This window comes from Capricornis sumatraensis, chromosome 4, assembly GCF_032405125.1.
Source record: "Capricornis sumatraensis isolate serow.1 chromosome 4, serow.2, whole genome shotgun sequence".
Taxonomy (NCBI): domain Eukaryota; kingdom Metazoa; phylum Chordata; class Mammalia; order Artiodactyla; family Bovidae; genus Capricornis; species Capricornis sumatraensis.
In genome coordinates this window covers 67200682-67213503 of record NC_091072.1, presented here as the reverse complement: position 1 = coordinate 67213503, position 12822 = coordinate 67200682, and the positions used below count along the sequence as shown (strand labels likewise).

The following is a 12822-nucleotide window of genomic DNA, read 5'->3' as shown; positions in this document are numbered from 1 at the left end:
GACTGAACTGATCTGATGATATATAGGTCTTTAGTTTCTTTAGGTAGATATATTCTCAAGCATTTTATTCTTTTCATTGCAATGGTAAATGAAATTGTTTCCTTAATTTCTTTTTCAACTTTCTCATTATTAGTATATAGGAATGCAAGGGATTTCTCTGTGTTCATTTTATATCCCTCAACTTTACTATATTCATTGATTAGCTCTAGTAATTTTCTGGTGGAGTCTTTAGGGTTTTCTATGTAGAGGATCATGTCATCTGCAAAGTGAGAGTTTTACTTCTTCTTTTCCAATTTGGATTCCTTTTATTTCTTTTTCTGCTCTGATTGCTGTGGCCAAAACTTCCAAAAATATGGAACGCTTCACGAATTTGCGTGTCATCCTTGCACAGGGGCCATGCTAATCTTCTCTGTATCGTTCCAATTTTAGTATATGTGCTGCCAAAGAGAGCACTGGTTGTGGATTTTGCGTGTGTATGTGTATGACAATGGTTATGATTGCTTCAAGTGTTACGGTACTGATAACACCAATGCCAAAACTATTAAATAAGGCTAATGCAGCCATATAACTTACAAAGCAGTCACATGTGTTTTCTTATTTAGTGCTTACTTTTGCTATAGATACTATTTTTATTTTAAAAATGAGGAAACTGAGGTTCAGAGGGTTATAATTTAATCATTGAGCATCATGCGATTTTTTTATGGGGCTTCCCAGGTGGTGCACTGGTGAAGAATCTGCCTGCCAATGCAGGAGACACAAGAGGTATGGGTCAATCCCTGGGTCGGGAAGATCCCCTGGAGTAGGAAATGGCTACTCACTCCAGTATTCTTACCTGGAAAGTTCCGTGGACAGAGGAGCCTTGTGGGCTACAGTCCATGGGGTCACAAAGAGTCAGACACGATGGAGCACACACACTCACCATATCATTTAAACAGAACTTTCTCTTGAAATAACAGTAACAACTAAAGCATACGGAGTGCTATCTAAGACCTAGAGACTGTCATCCAGAGGGAAGTAAGTCAGAAAGAGAAAACAAATGTTGTGTGATACTGTTTATATGTGGAATCCAGAAAAATGGTACAGATGAACGTACTGGCAAAGCAGAAATAGAGACACGTGCAGGGAGCAGACTTATAGATGCCATGGGGCAGGGGAGGAGAGGGTGTGATGAAGTGGGAGATTGTAATTGACATATATACACTACTGTGTATAAAATAGATAAGTAACAAGATCCTTCTGTATAGCACAAGGAACTCAACTCAGTGCTCTCTGGTGAAAGAAATCTGAAAAAGAGAAGCTATATCTATTTATACATACAATTGATTGACTTTGCTGTGCCCCAGAAACTAACACAACATTGTAAAGCAACTGTACTCCAGTAAAAATTAAAAAAATCCATGCTTGGTGCTGTCTTTGTGCCAGGTACTGTGATAGATAGGTTCTGTTTTACTTGACCCATAAAATAGCCCAATGAGGTGGTAGATATTCCTATTCCCATTGTACAACAGGTAAACAAAGGTTAAATAACTTGCTTTGTTTTTCAAAGGTTAAATTACTTGCCTATATCATATATAGTCTTATGGAGCTAGAATTCAGTTCCAGGTTTTTAAAATCTGAAAACACTTGTTATTTTTGCCTGTTACAGGATCTCTGGAGATGCTCATCTGAGTAGTATCTTAATCTTTAGAAACTGTATTATGAAGGGAATTTCCCCTTCCACTATATTCTGTACGCAGCAAGAAACATAACAAGAATGAGCCAGAGACTCCATCAAAGACTTGACTCCTTTAAGCCAAGGGACTTTGCGTAAAGGGATGGAACAAGGAGTTACTAGCACCCAATTTATTATACTAGTTGCCATTGATGGCTCAGTTTGTCAATGCCCATCTCTGACCAGAAAGGATTTTGGAAGCCATAAGGGTCCATAAGAGATCTCCCGTAATCCCATAGGTGTCTCTGTCTGCAAGTGGGAAGGATAGCCATTTCCTAAGAAGCCTACCTCCAACTGGGTTGTGTGTGTGTTAGTTGCTCAGTCATGTCCAACTCATTCTGACCCCGTGGACAGTAGCCCACCAGGCTGCTCTGTCCATTGAAGTCTCCAGGCAAGAATACTGGAATGGATCAGTTCAGTCAATCAGTTCAGTTGCTCAGTCATGTCCGACTCTTTGCGACCCCATGAATCGCAGCATGTCAGGCCTCCCTGTCCATCACCAACTCTCGGAGTTCACTCAGACTCATGTCCATTGAGTCAGTGATGCCATCCAGCCATCTCATCCTCTGTCATCCCCTTCTCCTCCTGCCCCCAATCCCTCCCAGCATCAGAGTCTTTTCCAGTGAGTCAACTCTTTGCATGAGGTGGCCAAAGTACTGGAGTTTCAGCTTCAGCATCATTCCCTCCAAAGAACACCCAGGGCTGATCTTCAGAATGGACTGGTTGGATCTCCTTGCGGTCCAAGGGACTCTCAAGAGTCTTCTCCAACACCACAGTTCAAAAGCATCAATTCTTTGGTGCTCAGCCTTCTTCACAGTCCAACTCTCACATCCATACATGACCACAGGAAAAACCATAGCCTTGACTAGACGGACCTTTGCTGGCAAAGTAATATCTCTGTTTTTCAGTATGCTGGAATGGGTAGTCATTTATTTTTCCAGGGGCTCTTCCTGACCCAGGGATTGAATCTGAGTCTCCCACATTGCAGGCAGATTCTTTATCATCTGAGCTATCAACTGGGTTATTTTGAGTTAATTGGGACATTCTGTTATTCTCATCATACAAGGGGCTAAATTACAGTCCAGCTTGAGACATATACTTACACGTTCAGCACAACATTACTTTGAATAAAAAGCATAAATGGTAAGTAAAAACTGGTTTGCCAGGATTCAGATGGTTTTTTTTTTTGTTGTTGTTGCTGTTTAGTCACTAAGTTGTGTCTGACTCTTTTGTGACCCCATGGATTGTGGTCCACCAGGCTCCTCTGTCCATGGGATTCTCCAGGCAAGAATACTGGAGTGGGTTGCCATTTCCTTCTCCAAGGGATCTTCCCAACCCAGGGATCGAACCCATGTCTCCTGCATTGGCAGGTGAGTTCTTTACCACTGAGCCACCAGGGAAGCCTATTCAAATGGTACAGAGATACAGGCAAAAATAAAATAGAAAGTTTTCTATAATCAAATTTTAAACATGTGAATGCTTTTGAGTAAGTTTCATGGGGAGAAGACAATAAGAAAATCCCTCCTCCATCCCTTAAACCAAGCATCACTTCGATCCTATTACAAAAGAAGCAGAGTCCACTTTCCTCTTGAGCGTTTGCCAAGTCTCTGGTCTACCAAAGGCTGAGTGGGCACCATGAACTCACTGGGTAAACATGTTATCAGTTGTCCTCTAATTGGGGTTGTTGATCTCCAGTTTCCATTATGGACTGGTCTGTGCTTTAATCACCAGTGTGCAGCAATTGCCCCCTTTTTTGGTACCATCATGATTCTTCCTTGTTCCTAAGGAGCCGCTTGTGCATGAAACAGTGTTGCATGTCATAGATGTATTAAGAACACCAAAGTTCTGAGCTTAAACTTACTGTAAGTTTTTGTTTTTTCTGGGAACAGCTTTTTAAAGATAAAATTCACATAGCATATAATTTCCTTATACAGTTTACCCGCGTAAAGAACAAACACCTGTTCATTCCCCTGTGGCACTGGGGAATAAATAGATTTTCTTCCAGTCCTTAATCAGCAAGCATTTATTGAGACCTTCTTGTGGGCCAGGCATTGGGCTAAATGTTGGAGCCCTAACCGTAAATAAAATAAAGACGTTTCTTGCTTTCGTAAAGCCTTTATTCTAGGGACAGAGATCTCAGAGTACAATGAGCTTATAAATAAAATAATTAAAATCATGGCAAGTGCTGCGTAGGAAACATAGGAAACAATGAGTTGGACACACAGGAGGAATCTCAGGTGGACAGTGAGGGACTGAGCCCCGGAGTGGGGAGCAGCCTTGGCATGTGCTGGGCACAGAAGGGAGGCGGGGGGGCTGAGTTAAACCAGGATGGGGTGAGGGTGCTGGCGTGAGATGAGGCTGAAGAGGGAAAGAGGAGCCTTCATATGTGCTGAATAGCTCATGTTCTGTACTGTTGAAAGAACTGAAAATGGGAATTATAATCCAATTTGTGAGTTTAAAGCTTTATGTTAATGTTGCAGCACTATGCTTCAAGCTCTGGACAAATGTCATTCAGTGGATTAGAAACCTCCCCCCCCCCCCACCCCACCCCTAGGTGTGGCACACGGGCTTAGTTGCCCTGCAGCATGTGGGATCTTAGTTCCCCTACCAGGATCAAACCTGCATCCCCCGCATTCCGAGGCAGATTCCTAACTACTGGACCACCAGGGAAGTCTTCCCCCCTCAACTTTTTGGGCTTCCCTGGTGGCTCAGTTGGCAAAGATTCGCCTGCAACACAGGAGAATACCTGCAATACAAAAGACGTGAGTTCGATCCCTGTGTCAGAAAGATCCCCTGAAGAAGAAAATGGCTACCCACTCCAGATTCTTGCCTGGAGAATCCCATGGACAGAGGAGCCTGGGGGGCTCCAGTCCATGTGGGTGCAAGAGTCAGACGGGACTGAGCAACTAAACCACCACCCCAGCCCCAGAGCCCGGTTTTCTTCCCTTCCCTAGTGAGACTTTCTGGAGAGTCTAGACTTTAGAAGGGCTCTGTCATGGTATTCTAGAACACAGTGTGAATGGCATGCCCTGGAGTTGGACACCAAGGATGTATTGACTGCATATCATCTCAAGTTCAGCTACTCAACAGGGCATTTCATATCTAGCCCAGTTTAGATGGGGTCAGAGATTGCCCTGCATTGGACAGGATCCATTTCTCTACTGTTATATAACAGTTACAATTGATTCAAATGAAAATATTTAATTAGTTCTTATATGACTGACTTGGTCTATTTGAGCCAGGCTTAATAAGCTAATTTTCCAGGCTAGCAGATAATTCCTCTTCGTATTTATGGGTCACATAATGGTGAGGGAGTTCTTATTAACACACACACACACACCCAAGTGCCTAAACAACTGTAGAAACCTCCCTAAACTCAGCCATTAATATCTCATAGAATGTTCAAATGAAGAAGGGTGCTTTTGACAGCCTGTTCCAGAAGGTGCTCTCATAATGTACATTAATTTTGGGAATTTAAATTTGTCACGTGAAAATAATTTAGACAGAAAAAAAAAATCCCAAATCATCTCTCATACTTAAAAAGACCTGTTAGAGAGCTCTGACAGACATAGCTGAGGCTGAAGAGATTGCAGGCTTGTGATGAGCAGGTCAGCGGCGATGAGCTCCTCTGGGCCTGCCGTTTCCAGTCAAGGGCAGTTGGCCTGCTCATGGCCACCTGCTGAGGATCGTAATAGCTGACGCTTACGGAGCCCTTCCTAGGCCCTAAATACAGTGCTAAGTTTATTTTCATGTGTTATTTCATTTCATCCTCACGACAGCCCAATGAGATAGGTGTTAATAGTCACCTTCCTTTTATGGAGGAGGTAATGTGCCCACAGTCCCACAGCTGGTAAATGGCCTCGCTGGGACTTGAACCCAGACATCAGATCTCAGCTTTGCCCTGCATTCTGTGCCATGTTCCTTCCCTAGGCGGTGTCTGTCCCTCAGCTACAGCTTGCAGGGAGAGCAGTGACTGCCTGAAGCGACGGTAGCAGATCCGCAGCCTGGCGAGTAGTCCCTGGTGGGGCCTGCTGGAAACAGCTGTGTCAGAATTGAAACAGAGGTTATTCACTAGGCCTGTCAGGCTTTCTCTCCTGAATATGAATAGAGGAATGTAGTAGAGTATCATGGAAGGAAGGGGCCAACACCAAGAAGAGCTGTGGAGAGAGCTCGTGACTGAGGCCACAGGCCTAGAGGTCTAGACAAGCTGTGAATGGACCTGAGCACTGATCAGGCAGACGCATTAGTAAGCAGAGGTGTGAGTGGGAAAGGCACAGAGTAAAGGACAGAATGGGTGCTCCTGGATGAGAGAAAGGGTGTTCCCAGGTGGCTCAGTGGTAGAGAGTCTGCCTGGCAATGCAGGAGTTACGGAGACCCGGGCTCAGTCCCTGGGTCAGGAAGATCCCCTGGAGGAGGAAATGGCAACCCACTCCAGACTTGCCTGGAAACTCCCAAGGACAGAGAAGCCCGGGGGGCTGCCGTCCATGGGGGCACGAAGAGTCAGACGTGACTGAGTGGCAGGACACACGGGCAATGGAGAACAGAATGTGACAGAGAGCTTCGTGAGCCCTGATGACCACAGGAGACAGGGACCAAGCCCAGGGCCGTGTGTCCATTATCCCCTGGTGCCCAGGGGTGCTCAACAAGTGCTGGAGGGTTGGTTGGGGAAGGAAGGTGACTCACAGGAGGGTGACGGGGTCCTGCTGGGGGCAGCACGCCTGACGGCAGTGCAGGAACTCTTGCTCCTGAGAGCTGAGACCGTTCAGCCTCTGGAGCTGAGTGACTTTCAGGGGCCCCTTCTCTCTCTTCTGTGGCTCCTTTATTTTCATGAGACTTTCTTCTGCTTTATCGTTGAGCGCCATTTTGATAAAACTCTGTTCACATTTTTTGACATTGTTTGAAGGTTTTTTTTTGTGTGTGTGGGGGGGGACAAGAACACTGTTTATGTGAAAAGAGGAGTCAATTTCTTTACATCCCTTTCAAATATTCCTTTGCTCTTGTTAGGGATAGGAGTGAGAATAATCAATTCCACCCAGAAGTGATTGCTTTTTAAAATCAAAGCATGTAAAGCTATTTGCCTGGATTTCATAACATCTTAAGTGTCACAAATTTCAGATTACTGTTGAATGATGAAAGATGTTTTGTTTTTGTTCTTTTGTAAAAATTCAAGATTGTTCATGCATTTGCATAAATAATCTAAATAATGACTTTTTATTTATTGTGTGCTCAGTGGTTCAGCCGTGTCTGACTCTTTGCAACCCCATGGACTATAGCCAACCAGGCTCCTCTGCCCATGGAATTTTCCAGGCAAGAATTGTGGAGAGGGTTGCCATTTCCTACTCTATGGGATCTTCCTGACCCAGGGTGTGAACCCAGATCTCCTATGTCTCCTACATCAGCAGGCAGAATACAGGAGATAGATTATGTAGTTTACATCCACAGATTTACTCCTTGGAACTTGGTCTTGAAATGTATTTACAGAGCCAGAAAAACAACATGGGGGCCATGCTTCATGGAGAGAATACAAATTTTTGAGTCAATAGTGCAGATTTCTAGTCCCAGCTTTGCTACTTCTCTGTAGTGATCTCAAGCAAATGACTTAATGTCTCTGAACATCAGTTTTCTCAAATGTAAACTGGGATATGTAATAGTAAATTTAGTAATAACTATTTGACATGATTTTTGTTAAATTTTGTTTTTGATGTCATAGCAAATTTGATAATGATCTATATGTGAAAGCACCAATGTGATGATTATGGTGGTTCCACATTTCTCCTTAATGCTGATCGTTGGCTACAAGCTACATTACTAATATTTGCTGCACATATTTGCTTTATTTACTGGCTGAGTGACTTTGAGCAAGTTGTTTAATATCCTGTCACTATTTTTCCCACAAGGAGTAAAGTCTTTAGCATGGCTTGTCTCTATACCTCAAGACGCATCCTTCCCTTGCTGTTAAAGCTCTGATCACACTGGCCTTTCAGGCTGGGTGGAAGCCACACCTTTGCCCCTGAGAGCCTTGCCTGTGTTGTTTCTTTGGTTGAGATGCTTCCCAATTGCAGTCTTGGTTATGCCTAGAAGTCTCAGTTCAAATGTCACAGATCTGGGACAATCCTGACCACCCACCAAATTAGCTCAACTGTACTGTTACAGGTGCTTCTACCAACTGTCTACTTCTTCCTTGTACTCTTTCAGTTCAGTTCAGTTGCTCAGTTGTGTTTGACCCCATGAATTGCAGCACGCCAGGCCTCCCTGTCCATCACCAACTCCTGGGGTTTACCTAAACTTATGTCCATCGAGTCGGTGATGCCATCCAGCCATCTCATCCTCTGTCGTCCCATTCTCCTCCTGCCCCCAATCCTTCCCAGCATCAGGGTTTTTCCAGTGAATCAACTCTTTGCATGAGGTGGCCAAAGTATTGGAGCTTCAGCTTCAGCATCAGTCCTTCCAGTGAATACCCAGGACTGATCTCCTTTAGGATGGACTGGTTGGATCTCCCTGCAGTCCAAGGGACTCTCAAGAGTCTTCTCCAACACCACAGTTCAAGAGCATCAATTCTTTGGCACTCAGCTTTCTTCACAGTCCAACTCTCACATCCATACATGACCACTGGAAAAACCATAGCCTTGATGAGACGGACCTTTGTTGGCAAAATAATGTCTCTGCTTTTGAATATGCTGACTAGGTTGGTCATAACTTTTCTTCCAAGGAGTAAGCGTCTTTTAATTTCATGGCTGCAATCACCATCTGCAGTAATTTTGGAGCCCCCCAAAATAAAATCTGACACTGTTTCCACTGTTTCCCCATCTATTTGCCACAAAGTGATGGGACCAGATGCCATGATTTTCATTTTCTGAATGTTGAGCTTTAAGCCAACTTTTTCACTCTCCTCTTTCACTTTCATCAAGAGGCTTTTGAGTTCCTCTTCACTTTCTGCCATAAGGGTGGTGTCATCTGCGTATTTGAGGTCATTGATATTTCTCCCAGCAATCTTGATTCCAGCTTGTGCTTCTTCCAGCCCAGAGTTTCTCATGATGTACTCTGCATAGAAGTTAAATAAGCAGGGTGACAATATACAGCCTTGACACACTCCTTTTCCTATTTGGAACCAGTCTGTTGTTCTATATCCAGTTCTAACTGTTGCTTCCTGACCTGCATATAGGTTTTTCAAGAGGCAGGTCAGGTGGTCTTGTATTCCCATCTCTTTCAGAATTTTCCACAGTTGATTGTGATCCACACAGTCAAAGGCTTTGGCATAGTCAATAAAGCAGAAATAGATGTTTTTCTGGAACTCTCTTGCCTTTTCGATGATCCAATGGAAGTTGGCAATTTGATCTCTGGTTCCTCTGCCTTTTCTAAATCCAACAGTTCACGTATTGCTGAAGCCTGGCTTGGAGAATTTTGAGCATTACTTTACTTAGCGTGTGAGATGAGCGCAATTGTGCAGTAGTTTGAGCATTCTTTGGCATTGCCTTTCTTTGGGATTGGAATGAAAACTGACCTTTTCCAGTTCCATGGCCACTGCTGAGTTTTCCAAATTAGCTGGCATATTGAGTGCAGCACTTTCACAGCCTCATCTTTCAGGGTTTGAAATAGCTTGTCTGGAATTCCATCACCTCCACTAGCTTTGTTCATACTGATGCTTTCTAAGGCCCACTTGACTTCACATTCCAGGATGTCTGGCTCTAGGTGAGTGATCACACCATCTGCATGTTATTAGTAGGACAATGGCAGTATCTTCCTGAAAGCAGAGACTATGTGTGTGTTGCTTCCACTAGGAGCCTAACACATAACTCAGTGCCTGTCATGTAGTATAACCTTAAGTATTTGTTGATTGAATACAGGGAAAATTACTTGAATTTAATCAGTAAAATCCGTAACGCAAAGTCAGCATATTTACTTAGTCAAAGAAGATCAATATACACTAACAGTATAGTAGTAGAGAGAGTGATCAAATGTGTACAATAATTTATTAATTATATAGGAATTGAGTTTGCCAATAAGTAGGTACAATTAGAAGCTAACAAAATAGTTAAAAATTAGTATCTGAGAATATATAAATATACCAAGGCAAGGTCAGGTAAAATGATAGAATAAATATTTAGACTGGAAGGTTCAACAGGGTTAATAAAATGAGCTGTAAGTGTGATCCTTAGCTTGCCAGGGGCCAAGACAAAAATAAATATATGATCTGTTATGTGATGGTCATTGACCTGAGGGAAAAACACTCCAGTCTTCTGGGGAAAAGAGGGCTGTTCATAGTGCTCTTTTTTTCTGGAAAAAATTTCTTTGCAGGGAGAGAACTTATTTTCTCCCTGACTCCCTGAGCAGCTTGGCCACCTTACAAAACCTTCAACGTTAGAAGGTCGGAGATTCTGTTCCCACATCTCCTCTCCAACTCCCCCGCCTCTTCTCCCCTCTTTCCTCCTCTCCCCTCGCCTTGTATCCTGCTTGTCTCTCCTGAAATTCCTATCTGACTGCAATTAAACAGTAAACGTCAAGTGTGGTTTTTCCCGGAGCTAGGGCGGTGGTGGGGGAAGGTCTAAGTCTGGCAGGTCCTAATTTGGTGGTGTGTGCAGTGAAAACAGTCCGACAGCCCAGCTCCAGCACTCGCGCCACACTCCTGGACTGGATGACTTCATCTCCTGGCTGCGCAGTTTTCATGTCTACAGGGAGCTGCTGATGCCAGCTTCAGAGGGCAGCCGAGAAGCTGACTGTGAACACCTGGGGCTGTGCCTGCCCGAGCCTCTGTCCCATAAATGTTCTTTCTTACAGGTATCTTACTCCCTCTCAGAACTGGCATAAGGATCCATGGAGATAGTATGTGTGTTTGAAAAACTCTAGTAAATGTGTGAGCATGTGTATATTCTAGAGGTCCAAGGAGAGGAGAGACCCACTCTTCTAGCTTAAGCAACAGCGAGGGAAGAAAGAATTGCTCTTGATTAATGATCTCCTCCCCTGAATGTTATTATTATTTATTTACCTAAACCAAGACAACAAAGAATGGATTCATAGCCTCTAATCTTTTCATTATATATATATATTATATATAATGTATGCGGATTCCTAGGTGGTACTAGTGGTAAAGAATATGCCTTCCAATGCAGGAGATGGCAAGAGACGCAGGTTTGATCCCTGGGTCAGGAAGATACCCTGGAGAAGGGAATGGCAACCAACTCCAGTATTCTTGCCTGGAGAATTCCATGGACAGAGGAGCCTGATGGGTTTCAGTCCATGGGGCTGTGAAGAGTCAGACACAACTGAGCGTGACACACACAAACACCACACACTATATATATATATTTAAAAAATTACTTTATTTAATTGAAGGATAAACGCTTTACAGAATTGTGTTGGTTATGTGCACATACAAGAAGTTTAAAAGTATTTATGCAATATATTTTTAAAAATTCCTGTTTCTGCAAAATAATACAGTGCATCAGTGGTACATGCAAGTCAAAACAAAACAGGAAGTTATGGAACCAGCGGTATTCATGGCCAATGGTCAGGAATGACTTAACACTTGAGCTTTGATTGGAGTTCCCCACCATCACAACCTTTTTACTGAAAAACTAGACTCAGACTTAGGTGAACTGAATTATTGCCAGAATCCTCTTTCTTTAAAATTCTCAGAATTGCTGTTTTCTCTCTTCTGCTGAATTTCTGTAGTAAAATTTAAAAAGTGAACCCCATCATCCCTGAGTAAATTCTTCTTGCCTTTTTAACTTATTCAAGCCAGACTTTTCCATTTCAGAAGGTCCTGAGGAATACGCAGTTTCTATAGGAGCCGCCGCAGTTATGGTGGCCTCTATGACAAAGCCTTGGGAGTGACAAAGTATTTATATTGTCTGCTGGTTAGCGGCACAGTACACAGAGGGACATGATTATTTGCACAGTGATTTCCTCTAATTTTTTTTCTTCTGAAAGAAAATACCCTGGTAGCCCACCAAATCTAAAATTGGATACTCTGTATGTATCTCATTATGGTTTTGTGGACAAAGGAACTAAAAACAATGGTAGTTTAAAAATAAAATTGCTTTGTTTCCTCTGGCTGTGTCAGAAATGTAGACTGTTTCATGGAGGAGAAAAGTATACTAATGGTGTGGTTGTAACACACTAGCAAAAATGTCTCTAGCACCGAGCATTATAATTGGTAAAGGCTGAGTGGAAATATACAGAGAAATCCAGGATTTTTCTCTCTATTTAAGAATATTTAGATTGAGTAGTCTGTAGATACAGAAAGGTTTTAATGATCAATATCCATCCAGAATTGACTGGAAAACAATTCTGTTTTGAACATCTGGCATTTCACTGGGTTCAGCAGTTTTCTGTCTTCACAATTTCTAAACTTGGAATAGTAACCCCAAAGGCAGCCAGTAAAGGCAGTTCTTTGTGGTCTGTGAAGCTCTATTGCACAATTCTGCGTTGGAACTGGTGAACCAACATTTCTAGCTCTGGGAGGCTAACACAGTGTTTACTATGGTTTCTACATAGTATCTATGTAACACGTAATAAAGATGAACATATCATTTCCTCATTGAGTGCTTACTATGTTTAGCACAACTCAAAGTCCTTCACCTATATTATATCATTTAAATCTGAATTGGTATTATTGTTATTCCGATTTTACAGAAGAGAAATTAAGGTTCTGAAAGTGTAAGTGATGCTAGTGTGTATTTTGGAGCACTCATTACAATCCAGGAGTCTCTGACTGTGGATTTGTTCCTCTAAGTTGCTCCATGTGTTGCTTCTGAATGTCTGCTTAATAGTTACTGTATTATCAGTAGGATAGATGAGTGAAGACTGGTTTGTGGTCCTAACTCCAGCTTTTTTTGTGGGTGACCTGTGTGGCATGTTATTTATTCTTTGACTTTGGTTTCCTTATTAGTCAAATGTAAAGAACTAAACTGGATGGTGTTTAGAATTCCCTTTATCATCCTGTTGTATGAGTCTATGATTAATATAAATTACTTGGGCAGTCTGGATAATTTGAGTAAGCCGTGACTGTTGCAGTCTGTGTCATAGTGTTTTATAAAGGGGAATGACTTAACCATGATACAGGGCATGATAGACAGTAGAAAGTACCCTGGACTTTCTGATGACCTTCTGGA

The 12822-nt window shown here is 42.7% G+C and overlaps 1 non-coding gene across 1 annotated transcript; it reads right to left on the bottom strand.

Moving 5' to 3' along the window:
* Window positions 1-346: 346 nt before the first annotated feature.
* LOC138079459 (U6 spliceosomal RNA) lies at window positions 347-453 on the bottom strand. Its single transcript, XR_011144920.1, has one exon. It is a non-coding gene; the product is annotated as a U6 spliceosomal RNA (small nuclear RNA).
* Between the last annotated feature and the right edge of the window lie 12369 nt (window positions 454-12822).